This window comes from Sinohyriopsis cumingii, chromosome 1 (genome assembly GCF_028554795.1).
Source record: "Sinohyriopsis cumingii isolate HCF-2022 chromosome 1, ASM2855479v2, whole genome shotgun sequence".
In the NCBI taxonomy this organism is placed as follows: domain Eukaryota; kingdom Metazoa; phylum Mollusca; class Bivalvia; order Unionida; family Unionidae; genus Sinohyriopsis; species Sinohyriopsis cumingii.
The window spans coordinates 134,901,757-134,922,622 of NC_142961.1; the positions used below are offsets into that span (position 1 = coordinate 134,901,757).

General features: G+C 35.0%; 1 pseudogene across 1 annotated transcript in view; it reads right to left on the reverse strand.

Moving 5' to 3' along the window:
• Positions 1-2,596: 2,596 nt before the first annotated feature.
• Positions 2,597-20,866, reverse strand: part of LOC149807901 (tyrosine-protein kinase STK-like) — a 32,298-nt pseudogene continuing 14,028 nt past the window's right edge. The window contains exons 5-7 of the transcript XR_016421884.1: positions 18,331-18,487; positions 7,232-7,363; positions 2,597-2,798 (exon numbers count right to left, since the gene is read on the reverse strand). The product of XR_016421884.1 is annotated as a tyrosine-protein kinase STK-like (transcript). The remainder of the gene's footprint in view (positions 2,799-7,231; positions 7,364-18,330; positions 18,488-20,866) is intronic.

The following is a 20,866-nucleotide window of genomic DNA, read 5'->3' on the forward strand; positions in this document are numbered from 1 at the left end:
TATGCTACATTAGTATATACTACACAATCAACACTAATGCACACATGTAAGAGTTACCATATAATACTCTATGTTTATATCATGTGTGACGCTCAGTGAATATACATACATTTCTCTACTCTGGCGACAGGTCAACTGACACAGACAGTAGACAGATTCTGATTCTGTTGCATAAACATTTCAAGCACAATCCTTAACCAGCTGAATCAAGATATAGGCCAATGTTTCTCAAACTACACCCCTTCTGTACTCTGTTTCTATCCTGCTTTGGGACAGTTTTATTAATAATTCTGTCACTAACAGCATTTTCTTGCTGTTCAAAAAGAATTTCTACCTGACAACATGGTAAAGACAGTAAATTTGTTCCCGTGTAAACTTATTTCTTAAATATACTTATTTTCACATATACGCGTATTATCCATATTTTACAGCCCGTAGAAGGAATTATTTTCAAACGGAGACAATGAAATGAACTACAGGAATATTGAATATCCTAATCTAATACAGAACTTATATTCTGTCTATAACAGAGGGAAGTAATTTAATTATTTGAAAATTCAACACTATAATAGTATTGACTTACTATATGTACATTATGTACAGGTATATGCAAATTATTATGTGTATCTGTTCTAACATGTGTATAATTTAACGACTCTGAAACAGATATGACTTTCTCCCTTGATATGTGTAACATCATATAAAATAGTATATCAACAAAAAATATAGTACTGGAAACAATGAAAGATATTGTTATCCTTCTCTATCTTATAACATCTTTGGGTGTTTTGAAAAGACCCAAGTCAAAAAAGAATTTATATTTATCTAATCCTTAATAATATGTACCCATGTGTAGCACACCTCAAACTGAAAATCGTAGACCCACTAGGGAAGCTGCATTAGAAGCTCAGGGTTTACTGTGTTTGTGGTTGGGTACAATCTGTGAACAAGTAGATATAGAACAATGACCCTGCTTAGAGCTATTCCATTTCAATTTACCATGAAGATGTAAACTATATGTGAATTGTTTTATTCACGGCGAACCATGTTGTCCACGGACCAGTGAAGTAAATGATATGGACCACTGAACAGTGAAGTAAGCTCAAAAACCTATATAAATTTGTATATGCAAATATTCACAAATTCATTATTCAATAACTTATTCATAAAGATATTTGAAAACTTTTAAGCTGTGCTGTTGATATCAGAAGGTCAATTTCTACAAAAAAAATTGTTGATTTTTAAAGGACGGAAATAATTACTTGTTGATCTGGTTACAAAGATTATCAAAGGCCTGAAAATCAATAGATTTTTACAGATTTTCATGGTGCTGTCCATTTTATCCCTGGTATATTTAAATGAATAGACATGAGTTTATGCAAGGCAATATATCCAGAAAATAAAGTGATGTCTTATTAATCCAGACTTTGTTTATTAAAATGTCATCGCAACATATTTATAGGGTTATTATTTGAAGTCATTCATTAATCTGGATTCATTGTTATCTATATTCGAAGTATTGGAGCAAAGATGTATCAACGAATGGAATGTCTTTGTACTTCGCTCACAAGCTGAGCCAACGCTCTGTACATGTTACTTGCTCGTAAAGACATGTGTCCAACAGTGAATTAACAATATATTCTGGCAATGATCAGCTGAAGCAGTGTGGTGACATTATCATTGTTTTTCTAGTATCAGAAACAAATTACCAATAAACATAATAGTACGAGCAAATAAAGTCAGTTATCCTACATTAATTCTAAAATGAAAGAAAACAAGAAAATCCAAGAATTATTTACACAAATTTTCAAAACCTTAAAAAGTACTCATCTTTCAACGCTCAAATGTTATGAAATATCCAACTTCCAATACATAAATCTCATGCACATTGATAATTTGCTACAAATATATTGCTAATCTGCTGAATTACAATATTTGCCAACTTTAATAGCATCAATACCGTTTTGATGTTTAGTATCTAAATATTGCTTTTGCTCGTTTCTGTCGGCCCATTTTCTCTTCACTAGTTTCCAGATTTTTCATTAGTTTCTGGCAGCCTGCTAAAAAAGCACATACTTTTAAAACGTTAACGAATGTAGCAAAGTTTTTCACACTGTAACATTTTGTGTTACACTGTTATAGAGAGGGCCGTCCAATTTTGACTTTGAGCTAGATACTTCAAAAGATAACTAGAAAGCTGAATATGTGCCTTTCACAATGAGGAAAGATGGAAAATAAACAAACCAGAATAACTTTTCTTCCAACACAGCAATCAAAATAAAGAAGCAACATACATTGTATACTGCACTTCCAAGCATAAAGGTCATTTGTAATAAATAGACCTTAGAGAACTGTAGCTTTTTGTGGCTAGGATTATTCAAGTAGTTACAAAACGTATTAGTTACATCCTCAATATCTTCCATTTTAATCTTTTCTTACTTTATTTATTTATCAGATATGTGAAACTTTATGGTAAAAGAAAACGTTTTCTCTGTGTGCCATCAATGTGCCACTTATAACACTATTTTCTGTTACAAATAGTACTTTGGAATGGGTTTCATTTTCTCTTGACAGTGCAAGTAACTGTATTTATTTACTATTCAACCTCAGAATAATCCTTTTCCGTGGAGACAAAATAGTCATTAAAGAAACCGAGTAAGAATTCAAATGTTGGTCTGTTCTCTGCTTTTATGTCCCAGCATTTCAGGACCATTTCATAAACGGGGTCTGGACAATTGAAGGCTTCGGCATCCTGTAACCAGCAGCTACGCGTTCTGGCACTTCTTGGTTTGTCATGCCTAGAAGAAAAACAGATTATTATGTTTCCGTTTGATGATAATTTATTTCGTTTACTTCTCACGAAGTCTCAAATATTCAAAAGATGGAGTCTGATTGTTCTTGTTTTGGGTTTAGCGTCATTCCTCAGAGCGAGATAGGCTATAGATGGCTGGTAGTAAAACTAGTGGAGGATGAATTAGGAAAAAACTTTTAAGGCTCACGGACAAATAAGAAACTACTGGTACTTCTAATATGTCTACATTAGCCAATCGCGAAACCTGAACTCACATTGACAGAGTTGAGATGACAGTGATCGGTAAATGCGAGCACCTTAGACCACATCGCCAACCAAAGCACCCACCTGTGGAATAAACGGTTTTGCACTGTGTCTGTTCTATTGTTATGCATATTTGATTAAATTTACATCTGATTTACTAAGAACTCGAAACCTTTACCAGAAAATAGTTTGCCTTTGACTGTTCATTTTTATAACCACTTAAGGCTGATCTGGTTCCCGACCTCAATTCAAAATTAGTAACAGTCACGTCAACAAATTATTGTCATTTATTTTTATTGTGGGAATAATAAGATTGAAATCGATGCTGTGTCGGATACGTGACCCTCGACTGGTGAATAGATTTTTGAGAAGTAAACAACTTTTTCCAAAAATTTATTATTTGACTAAAATAATTGGTTCTTGTCAGTGTCATTCTGAGAGTACGTGATGTAAACATGATCACGTGACACTCATCCGGGCATCTGTTTTGCGCAATATTCATTCTTTTTAAAACCATTGCTTAAAGAAAGATCTCACAGATGGCCGTCTAAACACTGGAATGTAAAGGTGTTTCTTTTGTTGTGTCATTTTGGGAATTATATTTTAATGTTTATTCCAATTATTTGCATTCTAAATGATTAATTCGTTTCTCTGGAAATATTTTGAGTGCTCATGCAGAATTCTTGAACAAATACATTTCTTAAAAATTTTATTCGGACTTCCAAAACCGGAGTGTTATTTCTTTTGTTTCTACTGTTTATTTCAATACAGTACATGATACATCATTCGTCATCTTCTTCCATCTTGGATTCTTCGTCGGGACTCGAACTTGAATTCATTAGAATATTTCATTATTAGCAATTCTAATATATATGCCTCATCTTAAGAACAACAACAGATCTGTCTGGAAAGATTTGTGAGGTTATTTTTATATGGACAATTTTATATTATAGTCACAAATCACAAGATGATATATATCCAATGGATATATGCTTTAAGGACCAAACAGAAGTTCAGGGAAGTCAAAATAGCATCATATGTTCCTTTTATCTGCTGAGTGTTGACTCATCCCTGATATCTCCGAGCAATAACATGTCTTTCAAAATAAGTCACCATGCCAAATATAATGGTTGTACAGCTGTAAAATAGACACCATTTTCATTTATCACTAACTAGGCACCATTCGAAGTCTTTTGATGAAAATATCATGCAAATATAAAAATATGTTCATGATGAGACGTGCCGGAATTTTCAAGCTGTTGGATCAACATCATTTTCAGTTAGGCCCAACAAGATACCGTGCAAAGTCTTTTCGTTAAAAATGTCAATGATAATTTCCGTTTATTATAAGAAGTGACATAAAGATTTGCATGATGGTTGCCGTGGTGAATATATTGCATGTACAGTTAGTATTATTTTCGTTTAGGATAAACTAGAGACATTACTTAGCCTTTTCTTAAAAAGCCTAATATTGATATCATCTATAATCTAGGGGGAGTAATTATAACAAGATTTTCATGATGGCCACTGTGTTTGAAATAGTAGAGGCCAGATTGGCACCATTTTTATAAGAGACCATCAAAGAAGTATTTCAGTGAAAATCCTATGCCAAATGTGACTTTTCAAGATGGTTGTCATGGTGACCATGTTCCATGTCAGATCGGCACCATTTTCATTTAAGAACAAGAATACTTCATATGGAATCTTTCTTCAGTGAAAACATTTTGTTAATAGAACTTTCCATTCCAGAAGAGTAAGAATTTTATGATAACTACCTTGGAGTCATTTCGAGGCACCAATATCATACAAGACCAACTATAGATAATAACAAGTCTTCAGGTAAAATCCCATGTCAAAAAGAGTTTAAAGATCGTCGCCATTGCCACCCTGGAGACACTATTTTCATTAGGACCAAGTAGATATCACAAGAAGTCTTTTAGAAAATAAAACGTACTGACATGACCATCCATTGATGAGGAGTAGTAATAACAAGCTCTTCAATAGATCACTTGCGGCAGCCATATTGTATGTCTCCGTGGTACAATTTTCTTGCAGAACGAACTAGACCATGAGATAAAAGTGTATGGAAAAAAATCGCATTAGCCTTTCAAGTAGTTAACGAGGCTTAGCAATAACAAAACTATGCTAAGGGATGGATAATATGGATGGACAACACACAAGTCATTCTGTAAGCTGGACTGGTCTACCAATGACGAGTAGAGCGTGGTGTTACAGCAAAAATACAATTTATGCCAAGTTTACAACTGGAAATTTATAATACTTTAAAAGCCGAAATATTCTCTCGTATGACACAATGAATGTATTTGGGTCTGTACAATTTTGGATCGAAAGGACATGGGAAATTGATAACAAAAATAGATTTCTGAAAATGATATGAATATTTCTGAACATATTATACATGTACAAGAAAATAACATCTGGACAAATTCAATAAGCAAACTGTTTTATATCTTTCATTACCGTCATCGTGGTCTTTTCTGTATTGACAGAAAAAGCCATTAATCATTTCATTTATAGCACCTGGCACTGAACTAAAGTTCAATATACATATCCTTCCTATATATTATACAATGTGTTACCAAAAGCAACGCATTCCACCAGTTGACAGTATCCCAGTACCACTGCCTCTATTCGCATAACATTGGCTCTTTCCCCGTACCGGTGACTAGGCAAAAGTGCACAATGACATATGCATACTTCAAACTTTCAAAATTAACATTTAGTGCTTATAACTTTCTTCTGAAATAAACAATTGTAAATATCACCATTCTAGCTCATGTGTACACCAAGCCACAAGTTCCCGGTTAGTGTGCTAAAAATATATACCATTCTGTCTTGTGCTTCAGTATTAGTGATCATTCTAATTGTAGTGTATGCTATTTCGACTTGTTTTGTTAATTTTTGTTTATTAACGTCTTTTATGGTGACTGGCAAGGTTGTAGATAAATTAATTCCATAAAAATCAATCTGAAATCCAGATCCTCTGCTTCTACAGTCAAATATTGCGTCAGCAATTTGATTTTGGGTGTAATTTTTTTATGTCTTTTCATCTCTGATTGTCTATTTATAATTTTTGTTACTGAACATGCACATACTAAATCATAAACTCTTACAGAAAGCCTGTTTAATTTGATGGGATAATTCTATCTATTTGTGCTGTATCCGCTGATAAGACAAAAATAAATTAACATAAAATCGGCATGGTGTAGGATTTCAAACATGTATGCGTTAAAGTCACCTTGTTAATTTGTAGAATAGGATGGGGTGCTGTCACGGTAGTGTCTCAGGTCAACTCATTTCAACTGATCAATCAAACACTGTTATAAATATTAGTATGTGAGTAACATCATCAGAGTATTTAACATTAATCTCTTCTTTTATTGTTCAAATGTGATTCTCAACAGCAAATAAGTCAGGCAAAATGAGTTCTCTTCTAATAAAACTTTGTTTCACAGGTACGGTTCGTTATAGAGAAGCAAAATCCAACGTTTAAGGAAGCTTAAAATTATCATATTCCAAAGTAAAGGTTTGCTTAATGTAACATAATCGTAACAGCAACCTTTTACAAACAGAACACTATCTGTTCTTTTTTTAAAAGAATTATCTTTCGAATGAGACATTTATATATTTTTACAAACCTCTTTAGTTTCTGAAGTACCGGAAATCTTGTTTTATTGAAAATCAACAATAATTGTCGAATAGATCCAATCACAGGCAATGAGCAGTGACACTACACACAAGTATAATAGCTGATGTTGCAACTTGTTTTTGTAAAGTTTTTAGCGATCCTTCAGAGGTTGTTTATCTTATAAATAAAGGTAATTTAGATAGAAAAGTGAACAAATTCATCAGAAAAAGCTTTTTATTAGCAATTATTCACAACATGTTTTTACAATGAATATTAAATAATTAAGGTGCTCACTCCTTTTCGTCTTCCTGTCGATTTACATCCCGGATAGCATTACATTCTTAATTATCAAGGGTAGATCTCTAACTTGCTTATACCGTGGCATGTGTTTACAGACCCCGTTGTGCGTGGATTTTCGCTTGTGTACCCCGTTGTGCGTAGGTTCTCGACATACAAGCGTATCAAAGCTATTCTTAATTTAGTATCTGGAAAGTAAGTTTAAATATTTTCATTCGTAAAATGCATACCTTGATATGGCACAGCTCCCTTTGTTATGATCTCCATCAGTAATATACCATAGGACCAAACATCAGACTTAATGGTGAACCTGCCAGACAAGAATACCTCAGGAGCGGTCCATTTGATAGCCAACCTTTGAACTGTAAGAAGAAACGATGCCATGAAATGTATATTTTCGTAACATGCATGCTCATACATAATCAGATATTTACTAGTCTGATGCATACATTGGAGTAGCTTGTTTTCTTGAACATCGATATTGTTTTGACTATGAAAGTTAGAGGTCTCTTCTTCAAGTAGTTGACACATTTTAACTATAGACTTGCCATACTTCTTGGTATATTTAATATCACATTTCAAAAAGGCATAATACCCTCAAAAGAAATCAAGTCTATGTATGAGCTGAGATAAGAAATCTTTTTGAACTGTCGCTGTACCAGACACTGTAGTTGAAAACGATTCAACAAACAATATATCGTGTTTGCGGTATCAAAGTTTTCTCACGTATGCTTTGGCATTTTTATTTTAATAGGATGTATTTAATTTAATCTATTCAAATGTTAGCATTTGTGGCTGTGGTTTAAAGGTAATTTTATTGAAAACTTATTGCGTATATAACGATGCTATATAGTACAATTCTTGCTGATATTTCCATTTGTCTTGCAAAATATTTACCCACCCATCAATAGTTATTCACATTTTGAATGTTTGCCTTGATAATATAATGTACAAGTTTGAGCTAATTATGTTTTTCCAAGAATACCTTCGTAACAAACATGACAGCAGCTGCCAAGGACATCATTGACCTCCATCACCCGAAGAAAAAACCCTGGGTTACAGAAGAGATTCTCAAGTTGTGTGATGCCCGAAAAGAACTAAAAAAAAACACCAGACACACAACAGGGCATTGAAGTACCGAGAATTAAACAAGAATTTCAGGAAAAACTTGAGCAAAGCAAAAGAAAATTCGATTGGACAAAAGTGCACAGAAATTGAGAACAGTCTGATAAAGAATAACAGCATAAAGGCATTCCAAACTGTGAAAGACCTTACCAGACAGAAACAACCAAGAGTCAGTACCATTCCAGACAAAAATGGAAAATGCCTCACAGAAGCGAGTGACATTACAGAAAGATGGACTGAGTATTGCAAAGAACTCTACAACCATCAGTCCACAGGAGACCCAGAGGTGCTTGAAGTTCCAGACTCCTCAATTGATGATGACTTCCCCTTCCTCAAAGAAGAGGTGGAGTCAGCAATAAGAGCACTGAAGAATGGGAAGGCAACTGGAGTAGACAACATCCCAGCTGAACTTATCAAGAATGGGGAAGAATCAGTGAAAGAGCCATTAACAAAGATCTGAAACAAGATCTGGCAGACAGGTCAATGGCCAACACAATGGACCCAGTCACTGATTATAACACTTCCCCCAAAAGGCAATCTCCAGCTGTGCCAAAATTACAGAACTATCAGTTTGATCAGACATGCTAGTAAGGTAGTGCTGAAAATCATCTTGAACAGACTGAAACCACAAGCAGAAGAAATAATCGCTGAAGAACAGGCCGGGTTCCGGAGTGAAAGAAGCACAACAGAACAAATATTAAATCTCAGGGTTTTGTGCGAAAAGTACTCGCAACACAAACAAGACATCTATCATGTGTTCATAGATTTCAAAAAGGCCTTTGACCGAGTGTGGCATGAGGCATTGTGGGCCATAATGAAGTATAACATGGGTCAAAAGTTAACCATTACCATCAGGCAGACAGGCAGCTGTACGCCAAGGATACCAGTGCAGCAATTGCCCAAGGTGATGTGGGGGACTGGTTCCAGAAAACAGTGGGAGTGCGTCAAGCCTGTCTCCTGTCAACATCTACTTAGAGCGCAACATGAGCGAAGCCCTGGAAAACCACTGTGGGACAGTCAACATTGGAGGGCGTAACATCACCAACCTCCTCTTTGCAGACGACATTGATGGGCTGCAGGCAGTGAAGATGAGCTAGCCGCCTTAGTGAAGAACCTGGATGAAACATCTTCCAGATTTTACATCGAGATAGGCGCTGAGAAGACAAAACTGATGACAAATAGTGGCAAACAAATCTCAGCCAAGATTAAAGTCGGAGGACATGAACTGGAAACAGTGAGCCAGTTCAAATATCTTGGTTCCATAATCACTGAAGAGGGATCAAGAGCAGAAATTTTGTCAAGAACAGCACAAACAATGGCAGCTATGTCAAAGCTAAGACCCATCTGGAGAGACAACAACATCTGTCTGAAAACTAAAATCAGACTAATGCGAGCTGTAGTCATCTCAGTCTTTTTGTACACATGTGAGGCATGGACCCTGACAGCAGAATTACAACGAAGAATCCAGTCACTTGAAATGAGATGCTACAGAACCATCCTTGGCATCTCCTACATGGACCATATCACAAATGAAGAAGTGCGTAAGACCATCAGGCACGAAAAATAAACATCAAACCAGTTTAAAGTGGAATATGTGACAAACATATCGATATTTTACGTCTGTCTATCTTTGTGTCACAAAATCTTCAAAAATCAAAATAGTTTAACACTATAATTCATTTACATGATAAATCCATGAATTTGATTATTTGTCGCATATAAAACTGGAAGTGCAGAATGACACTGCCGAAAATATTCTGTAATACATCATTTTCATATATGAATGAAAGTAAACAGTTTTGTAATTCACAGCATCCTTTAAACATAACTCTTATTTATGTGTTTAGGCTCCTTTTTCAAGTATTCCTGTTTGAGAGGGTTCATCCTGTACCGGTTTTGTTTGACATGTTTGGAATTTTGTCTGTCTTTGTAGGAGCATCTGGAAATAATAACTGTTTAAATTCATTTCTTTCTTACTCTTGCAAATTTGAAAGTTTCTGGTCCAGATCTTTCATAATGTCTGAATTCCGAAGTGTTGTTACTTCAATGTCAGTAGAATCCGATGATATTTCTTCACTGTGTGAGACTCGTACAATTAAATGAATTGCATGTTTAACCTGGCTATCTCTTTCAATATAGTAGTACTCCTATTTATTTATTTAGTTCCCAGGAGCAATGCTACCATAATTTAGCTTATTCATTTTCTTTTTAACCTTGTAAGGGCCATAATATCTAATCTGAAGAATAATTCGAAGAATAAGCAACAGAGACATAACTCCATTATCACAAACTCAAAAGTTCTCTCCATTTTAGTTCTGTCAAACCATAAATGCATTTCTGACATGAACTGCTGAATCCCAAATTCAAGCACAATAGGCTGAAAAGTTCCAGACCTAACATTTGACCCTTGATCTGATTGGACAGAGTTAGGAAGGCCAAATTGAGTAAAAGACTTTATGAAAGCTTTTACTGTTATGTTAGAGATTTTATATTCCTCAAGGGAATTGCCTCTGAAAACCTTGTTGACGAACACATAATGGTCAACATGTATTGGCTATCTGATTTGGTCTTAGGTAAGGGACTAACACAATCTACCATTATTATATTAACTGGTTAGTCAAAGGCAGGAATAGGTTATAGATGAATCTTGGAAATTTTCTGGATCGATCTTCCTACCATTTTACAGGTATGACAAGATCTACACTGTTTATCAACATCGCCTTTGAATTTTGGCTAATAGAACTGAATCAAGATCTTGTGATAAGTTTTATTGATCCCTAAATGACCAGCCAATGGAGTTTCATGGGCCAGACTAAGTATTTCCTGTCGGTAAGGTGTCCATTTTCTCATAAGAATTCTATTTTTAATGAAACAGCAGACAGGAACTTCAGCAGCTTAAGTTTCAATAATGACCTTCTAAAACAAACAGGAAATCTCAGGATATTTTTCCTGTTCAACGACAAGTGATTGTCGTTTATCACCCTGATTAGAATCAAGAGAATGATTCGTTAAAAGATGATCACTGTGATCAATGCCTTCTGTTTGATCCAAACAGGGAGAGGAAGTGACCTCATCAAAAGCCTGATCAATAAATGTGTCATTTAAAGGAATACTTTCCTTGTCAACATCATTCTCAAGAGCTTTCTTTGTCATAGTTCTGGTAACTGCACAAGCTGTAAATACATCAGGGAATTCCTTTTCAATTGGACCGACGTTCTGATCCAAGCAAGTCTTGTCAATTACAAGTGGATTAACCACAGCCTTGTCTCCAGCTAGGTTGTTGCCTAGTAATAAATGAATGCTCTCAACGGATAAAACAGAGACCGTGCCGACTGTCACTGGTCCTGAAACTAAGTCAGAGGACAAATGTATACACAATGGAGAGGAACATTAACAAAGCCGCACTATACTCCCGGAATAAGAACACTCTCATTAGAAAAAGACTTCTCAGAAAAAGGCAAAGTACCTGAAACTAAAAGACTCTGAGAAGCTCCTGTTTCCCTTAAAATATTAATAGGGATAGGATTGGCCAAATCACCCAAGAGTGATATAGAACCCTTTGATATGAATGGTTCATAATTCTCCATAATCAAATCAGACTGGGTTTATTGGACCCAACAAATGTATAAGAGCATTTGGAATAGGTCTTTCTTGATTCTGATGCATATTTGTCAATTTATAGCATTCAGAAATAACGTGTCTTTTTTCTTGCAATAGGTACACGTAGAAAGAGACAAGGATCTTGAATCAAGCTACTCTGAAGTTTGATTGTTAGAAGTTGTGCCAGTTTGAGTTTTAGAAGGGTTTGTATTAGGCTGAAATACTTTTCTGCCAAAAGACTGTTGAGTAGAAGTCTTATTCACAAAAGAAATTGCATGAGCTAAAGCATAATTGTCAGCGGCACGAGCAGCATTTTCCAAGGTGTCCATCTTATGCTCGTCAAGATAGACTTTAATGTCACTACGAACACAGCTCTTAAACGCTTCAACCAATATGAGCTGTATGAGACTTTCGTAATCTTTATTAACCTTTCTAGAAGAGCACCACCTATAAAATTGTCGTGCTTTTTCCCATGCAAAAACGACATAGGTATGGTTAGCTTCTTTTTTTATAGTTTCTGAATGTTTGCTGATAAGCCTCAGGGACTAACTCGTAACCCATCAAGATATAGTCCTTAACTATATCAAAGTCGGCGCTCTGTACTACTGACAGTGACAAGTAAATATCATGAGCTCTACTAGTGAGTACACATTGCAATAATAGAGTCCAGTACACTTTTGGCCACTTAAAACTCTCAGCAATTCTTTCAAAACGAAAAAAAATATGTCTACTTCTTCTTCCAGAAAAAGAAGTATTAACTTGATATTTCTGAAAACATCAAAAGTAGGGGAGTGTTTTTTCTTTGCTAGCTCTAATTCTTTTAATCGAATTTGAAATTCCCTTTAATTCTTCTCTCTTTGCATTTGCACCCCCCTCTCTCTCTTTCTCTCTTTCTTCCTTTTGCCTTTGTTCTTTTCGCATCTTTCTGTCTTTTTCTTTTTCTTCTGCTTGCAACTGCATTTGTTTTTTGTTCTCTTCACTCTCATTTGGAACTCCAGGCGTCTTACTTCCATCTCTTTCTGAAACGGCCTTTGTCTTTCATCTCTCTCTCTCTCTCTCTCTCTGAAACTGCGTTCGTCTTATTTCCATCTCTCTTTCCATTTGAAATGTTTCCATCTGAAACTGGACCTGTCTTGTCTCTAATTACAACTTGTTTAGCTGTAGTTTCCATTTTCAAAATGTCCAACCACTCCTGAGTAACATTTATACAAAATTCTCTAACTTTGATGATATTTTAGAAAAAACTTGCCGATTTCATAAAATATTTTCAAAAACAAGGGGAATTCAGATGTTCTGGCCAAAATTCGAAATTACCCCGGACGAGCCCCCAATTCTTAGGTTACGTGTTTAGGCTCGAGTAAACAGTAAGACAGGAAAGAGTGAATGCAACAAGCTTTGAAAAATATAACAAATAATTTATTTCCATGGAAAAATACTGTAAAAATAAAAAATATGAGAACTTATGGTTTCCAGAATCAAATCCAAATCTGATACAAGAAGAATCCACGAATAAAGTTTTTGCAGTCCTAATATTGAAATATTCTAATGGTTTCAAGTTTGAGTCCCGACAAAGAATCCAAGATGGAAGGCGATGACGTATGATGTAGCCTGTACTATGTTGACGTCTACAGTTCCTTGTACAAACGCAGTAATTTATTCTCCGGTCTTTGAAATCCAAACAGAATTTTCAAGAAATGTCCTTGTTCAAGAATTATGCATGAATACAGTATTATTTTCAGAGAAACCAATGAATCTTTGAGAGTCCAAATAATTTGGAGAAAAATAACTAATAACTCAAAATCGAAAAAGTTCTTTTCTGGTCACAACAGAATAAAACAACTTGACATCAAGTGTTTAAAGGCCCTGAACTCTGAGAGTTCTCTCTCTCTCTCTCTCTCTCTCTCTCTCTCTCTCTCTCTCTCTCTCTCTCTCTCTAAGCATCACTATAAATTCAATGTAATTGGCAATTTAGGAAATGCCTAATTGCGAAATATATTTCGAAATATAGGATGACTTGATCATGTTTACATGTAAAGTCACATAGCTGCTGTATGTCCTTGATAAGAACCGATCATTTTACTCCTATTAAAAGTTGTTTACTTGACCCTCAATAAAGGCCATGTACTATGTCAAAAATAAAAACAACTGTTTCTATTATTAGGAATCTAAGTTGAAACTCAGGTCAAGCTGAATTTTCTGGAACATATCAAATTCGTAGCAAAACTTTTTTCATTATTTTGACATGTAAAGAAAATAAAGATTCCAAAACTAACAAACAATCAAATCATATCAAACAATGATTAAATAAAATAAAAATTAAATATATGTAACAATAACTGTCTAATATAATCTGGTTTATAGCCGAGGCACTAATCATTACCGTCTGAGTAACCGAATACAGTTCTAAAATCCTTCGCATTCGTCTGTTCATCTTAAACATTGACTTTACTGTCACATGTGGGTACTTAGTACTGATACTTAGTCACCTGTCACGCCCCTCTCCTTCAGTCACACCAAATGTATGTTCGTTTTTGTATTTGGTCCTTCTATGCAAAGCGTAAAACTTTTAACTTGAATATTAATTGTAAGCATAATGTTTTCTTTTCCTTATATTGGTGAAGCAGCCGAAGTTCACCAGGTCATATATAAGATATGCAAGAGACATGGTACCCAGTATCTGACAGATTATAAATATTGACAATTAGTTATGTGCAGCCTGAGCTTGTTTTTCCAAGTGAAAATTTGATCAAACAGTCTGCAATCTCATTAAAAACAAATGCCACTGCTGTATAGACGGGATCACAGGCAAGTAAGATAAGCACCGATGGTTAACTGAATATTGGTTTTACCTGGAATAGTTACACAGAAAACTTTGCAATAACACCATTTTGTACATAGTGCAAAGAATCTGGAGTCTCTATTATTTCCAATAATGTGATACCAAATGTTTTATTTCATGCTTATATTACCACCCCACTTATTTAGGACATACATTTTCAATTAAAGCACATCGACCTATAATAAGATAGTATAAACGGTACTTCTTTTAGGCAACTACCCATTAGCCATATGTTTACAATGGTGATAATTCACCCATTACCCGTCCCACCCCAGAATCAATTTCCAGTTCTGTCTCCTGCTTTGCTGTACTATCTTTAGTGTAAGAACAGTAGGGGGTTAACGTACCCCCAAATTCACTGACTGACACAGCATTCACGGCCAAGGCACCAGGAGTAAAGACTGGAGAGACAAAGGTGAACAGTTTATCAATCCACCTCGTATCAAAAAAGTTGCACAATTTACTGAAAGAACGACAGTTGAAGGGACCTCTATGTGTTAAGAACCTTGCGCATTCTCAGCATTGAATAGTCTATGTCACTGGGCCTGCTGGGAATGTGATATGTTCCATGAACTATAATTGGAAGCACCAGCGTAGGAAGTCCCAGAACAAAACTCATGAGTGGGGTGATTCGTTCACAGTTGCATGGCCGACAATACGAGAATTACCAGGTTGAATAAATGATTCTTACAGAAATAAATGGAGTTCAATGAAGCATTCATTTGTAAAAGGTCATTGTGCCTGCTGGGAATGTGATCTAGACCATGATCCATAATGGGAAGCACCAGAGTAGGAAGTCCCAAATCAGAACTCATATGTTGGGTGAATTGTTCCCAATTGCATTGTCTGATATCACGAGAATTACCCGAATGCAAAAATGATTCTCCTAGAAAAAATTTGATTCACTGCAGCATTCATTTATAAAAGGTTGATATGAAGTAATATATGGCATCTATACAAACCCTGATCTCTTGCTTGGGCTTATCCAGTTGTATGTCTGTTGGAAACCATAGATTGTCTTGACAGTGTTGCAGGAATTGTCTTATCTCAATCAGTGGATCATGAAATAAGTGGCGCAGTAGATTCCAATTCACTGCCATTCTGATGAAGTTGAAGAGTTCTAACATTTTTTGTCCCTGAAATCAACATCCAGTTGGAAATTGACTCTGAGAACTCTATAAGTTAAACGTTCACTGGAGGGACTAACCAAGATGTACTTGGTCAAAGAATTTCCTACCACGATGAGCAAAAGGCTATGATGGGTTGATCAATCTTGTCTTATAGATCATAAAATATTGCTGAGAGAAAGACAGCAAAGTTGTTTCTACTCGTTAACAAACACAAATTTGCTGTGTTTTTATAGATGTCATCCCAATACGTTTCAACCCATGTTAACTAAGTTGACTTGAACTTTGTAATATGCAGTTGATGATCTTCGTAAATACCGTAAGTAAGTAGTACGGATGCATGGGAGAATATATAAATAAGTGGTATATATTTGATCAAAGTCAAAGGAAATTATGGTGCATATGATGTGAATATACGTTGGTTTTATCTAGAATAGTCCCACAGAAAGCCTGATTTACCGCGTTATCTCCATTTTGAACCTTGGTGCGGCTATATACTTTTTGAGCAGGTTGCGATTTATGTCTGGTCTGTGCGTTCTGTTAACTCTGTGTACTCGATAAAGGGTGGAATAATATTCGATAGTTCAGCTTGCAAAGGAGGAATATTATTTCCTATCACCTTCACCTGATGAAACTACTGCTCTTCGGCGATTATCTGATTTATCTCATTTAGCCTTATGATGTCTGCTTCCACATATCTTCATTTCCGCTGATAAACAGCAATGGAATCCCAAAAGGTAGTGCCAAAAATGATTAGGCTTCAGTGAAGGCGAACAAAAAGGCATAGCATCTAACCAGGTCCGAACTGGACGATGAGTGACCTGATTCACTGCAAGACATACACTACCATGCATGATTATTCCCTACTTTTCAGCAAAAACTAGATTGTGACACCATATCAGGCTTAGAAGATATGACCACCAGATCATGCGCTAACAGTTAATTGGCACGCTAAAACATGCTAATCTACTTTACAAAACAGATGGTTTGATATTGTCACGATTGCAACATTTTATACCGAGCGTAGCATGTTGGGACTGTACTCTTCAGAATGCCTGTGGCACCAGTTCGACAAGAATTATGCTGGTCTATTTCCACAGGCCTTGGGTCTTTTCAAAAAAGATGATAAACGATTTCTTTAATTTTGGTGACTGCGGGGGTAAACAGACCACATCTTTAACATCTATACTAGACTAAAACTTATAAGTCCGGTTTGTAGACAACAGCTGTTGAAATTCAGATGATGATAAAGTTCAGTAAATGATTAAACAGCCAAGCAGACGGACTGATTCAGTGAATTAAAATACGACTCTGATAAAAACAGCATGAGTGGCTGCTATACGACTGACTGTCTGGTTGTTAGTAAAATAAGCACAGCATTGCTAACCAGTCGGCTATATTGGCTGGGCGACAACAAAAGTAGATATGTTAAATTGGTAAATATTCAGTTCAACCATAGATTCCTAACGGTAGTAAGGTGATTTGCTCTTAATGGTAAGCGTGTCTTTCTTTCTCTATATGTTATATGAACGAGATAATTAATTGTTTGGTTTATGAAAGAGCTGAATTTGTGAGATAGAAGAGATTATTTCTTAATGTTAATGTAACTGGGTATGCATTTAAAACAGAAACTGCCACATCTGACAAAATACTTGCAATGTGTGCTTACAATGAGTATTATTTGGATACACGTCATGACGATGAAACTAATTAATAAAAACAACATCTTCTGAAGCGATAAACAACCAACATGATTATATCAATATGCATGCCGAAAAGTCATCACTGTTCGTTTATGGTTGAAGCGTTCTACTGAGAAGGTATATGCTCTATCTCGAAATTGGGTTGCCCGAAATATAAAAAAATCAAATCAGATCCATTTCTGGCACTGGTTACGCCAATAAGGTTAAATGATAATAAGAGACAAGGCATGCATGGTAATCAGCGTCAATACAATAGCAATGTTCTAGAGAAGCTTTACTTGTCATTTCTCTCTCACAAGCCATGTTAGGACTTTGAAATGTGTGCACATCATTTAACACGTGTAATGAACGAGACAGATGTGTAATTATTAAGGTAGTTGAGGTTACTAAATTGAAATGACATGGTTTGTACAGCGAAGGAGATTTTTTCCAAAATGCTTTAAGAAGAAGTTATATGCGGAAGTACAATTTTCGCAGATGTTACTTTGTTTCACACTGCATAAAAGAGTGTGCAAATGAATATTAGAAAACACACTAATAATTAGTTTACCATTACAACAAAATAATGCTATTCAAGTTGATAATCACCCTGGTCGTGATTTTTGTTTTATCTTCCAGCAAAATGAATCCAAATTTGGTTATCATTTTTGAAAAATATACCGCGAAGAAAGTTCTTAAATTTGAAAAGTGCAAGATATTTTTTTAGTTTTAATATTTTATCTTCCCTCTGAAACGTTTTTATAAAATTCATGAACAGTTTTATTACCTTCAAAGATGCTTATAGCAAGTCTTTGCAAAACCTCTATATGTTTCAAAACAACCTCTCATATTTAAGAATGTTTCCAGATCATCCGAATTATGGAATACGTTGCATAGATTTTGTACTATGGGAAAGATACAATCAATAAAATAAAATACCATAACCATATGATTACCTCCTTTAAAATGGTAATATTCACAATCCTTAATTACTTTGGCCAAACCAAAGTTGCCCACTTTGACAATATTTTTCTCCCCAACATAAACACTCCTTGCAGCTAAGTCTCGATGGATAATCTTATTCTGTTCCAGGTAGGCCATTCCACTGGCAATCTGTAACATTTACAATTAGCATCATTAGAATAATACAGTTTAGTCTCCTAGATACCGGTTCATTGCAAACTGCGCCAGATACCCATATGTCTAATTAATAGGCACAATTTGGAATATCGTGAATTATTATTACTTATAATGTGCCAATTTACATCGATGATGTGGTCGCTTTTAGCAACAAATTTTAAACCAATAAAAAAATAGTTTGGCTGTGAAATTTCTTCTCTATTACAGATATGTCCACAGTTAAACGTATCAATGAAACGTCATTTTTCAAAATCCTCAAAAAATGAAATCCACAAGAAATATAGATTTTACAAGTTGCAATAATGTTCTCTCATCGTGGATTCGTAACAGTAAAACATCTGAATAATTTGCCATAATGTTAACATAACCAAACTCTTTGCTTCTTTCTTTTAAATGTTTTATGATCTGAGGTTCATTTTGAAATAACATGCCTATGTAAGCCGAAGATCACTTATCTTGCTAATACACAAATTGCGTGAGCAGTTCGACATCTGAGAGAATATGAGGCTTTCTCTGTATTTGTTTCCCAATAAATTGCATTTGTTACAAAAAGAACTGTTTCAAGATGTTTCTAATTTCTGTATCTTTACTAATATTCATGTCATGTTGTCCAGCAGTGAATGGTTTCTATACAAATATGCTTCCTTTTAAAACTGGTCAAATTCTACTGAGCAGTGCTTTTATAATCCGTTAGAAATATTTCTTCTAGTATCGACATCAATATTTCGAAGGCCCGTTCTCCCAGAATATTGTTTATCACATATGATTACAATCTGTTAAAAGCTTTGTGTGATGTCAATGAACGATTTTTCTACATTAGTTATGGGAACAATACTTGAGGGTGAATGCGCGTAATTTGTAGAGGTTTCGAAAATCCGTCATTCAGTGAATATATTATGCTATATTATGCTTGTAAAATTCTGTTGAGTGAGTTTTAAGATGTTTAAGGTTGTTCATTTTAGTAACAGCGTTTATATATGATAGTGTGCTTTTGTTAATACTTGTTCAATTCTGTTAGGAAAAGTGACCTTATATGATTGCTAGTCATAATATGCGATGAGATTTAAACAGGTTGAGGATCTTACCAAAATTTCGTCTTGTCTAATCTTGAATCAAATTGCACTTACAAGCAGAACAGCAAATAGCAAGGTCATTTGAATTTCTGACAACTGTAGCAGTCACACTACGAATCAGAATTTACCAGGTTTTATGTATTGTCCGAGGATATGTGTCAGTCCATGTCTCATTTCGTCTGTAAGAAGGATATACTTGTTATGTTTTAGTTAAGCATACTTAATCTGCATTGTCTGTTTGCTTTTTTAATGATTATTAGATATGCATATCGGATTTTGGAATTGACCTTAATCACAAATACAATTAATGGTCTACCTGGGAAAGATTTGCCATTCTCAAAATGCTACTCTAACGTTAAACTACAAAAGAAACTAGATTAAAGGTTATAATTGTGCTTATTTATTACGATCTTTTCTTAGGTAGTGGAACAATCGGAAATATAGCAGTAACGAATGCTGATTATCAATTCAGTAACATGATCAACCACAGACGGATCTGAATGTGTATAAAACATAATCAATCAAGCTTAAAGTTTTGCTTTAAAGTATTGTAGTGAGACATGCTGTTGTTTGTTTATTCAATGCTCAGGACTGCAGAAGTATTCATTCCGAACCCGACAAAAGCTCATGTAAGCATTTCTCGAGCTACAAGCCAAATTTACAACTTATCCTAAATGAAACGGTAAGAAATGCAAATATTACCTTTTTCCAGCGTGAAAATAAATAGTAAGAGAGACATTTTTAGAATAGTGAATTACAATTCATTCAAAATAGGAACATTTTATTGCAACGTTGATTCATAACGAGAAAATGTTTCGTCAGAAAAGTTATACAAAACTATTCAGCATTATTCAGCGAGATTGTTAACATCCAATATCTCCAAATTTGAAACAGTGCATATTCAACACTTCATATGATTATAACGAATGTTATTGCGTAGAAAACATTTTACTTCTTTCAATCGCAGTGACCAGGGCCTTTGATCTGTTATCCAAATTTGATAGGCTTTTTCCGTCCCATGTATAAGCTAATCACACCAGCTGATGAATGTATCTGATGTTAAACTAACGTTATCATGCAGTATAGGAGAAGATAATAAAGGCAGGAATGGAGACGTAAACAGACTGGATCATAGTATGAAACATTCTATCAAATGTCAGATATCTAAAAATGGCAGTTTTGTATTATGATTTGCAGTAAACTAGCCTTCTCATTCCAAAACTTAACGCAATTTCTAAATCATACTAAATTACCCTGACCAATCGAAATATTGATTTTG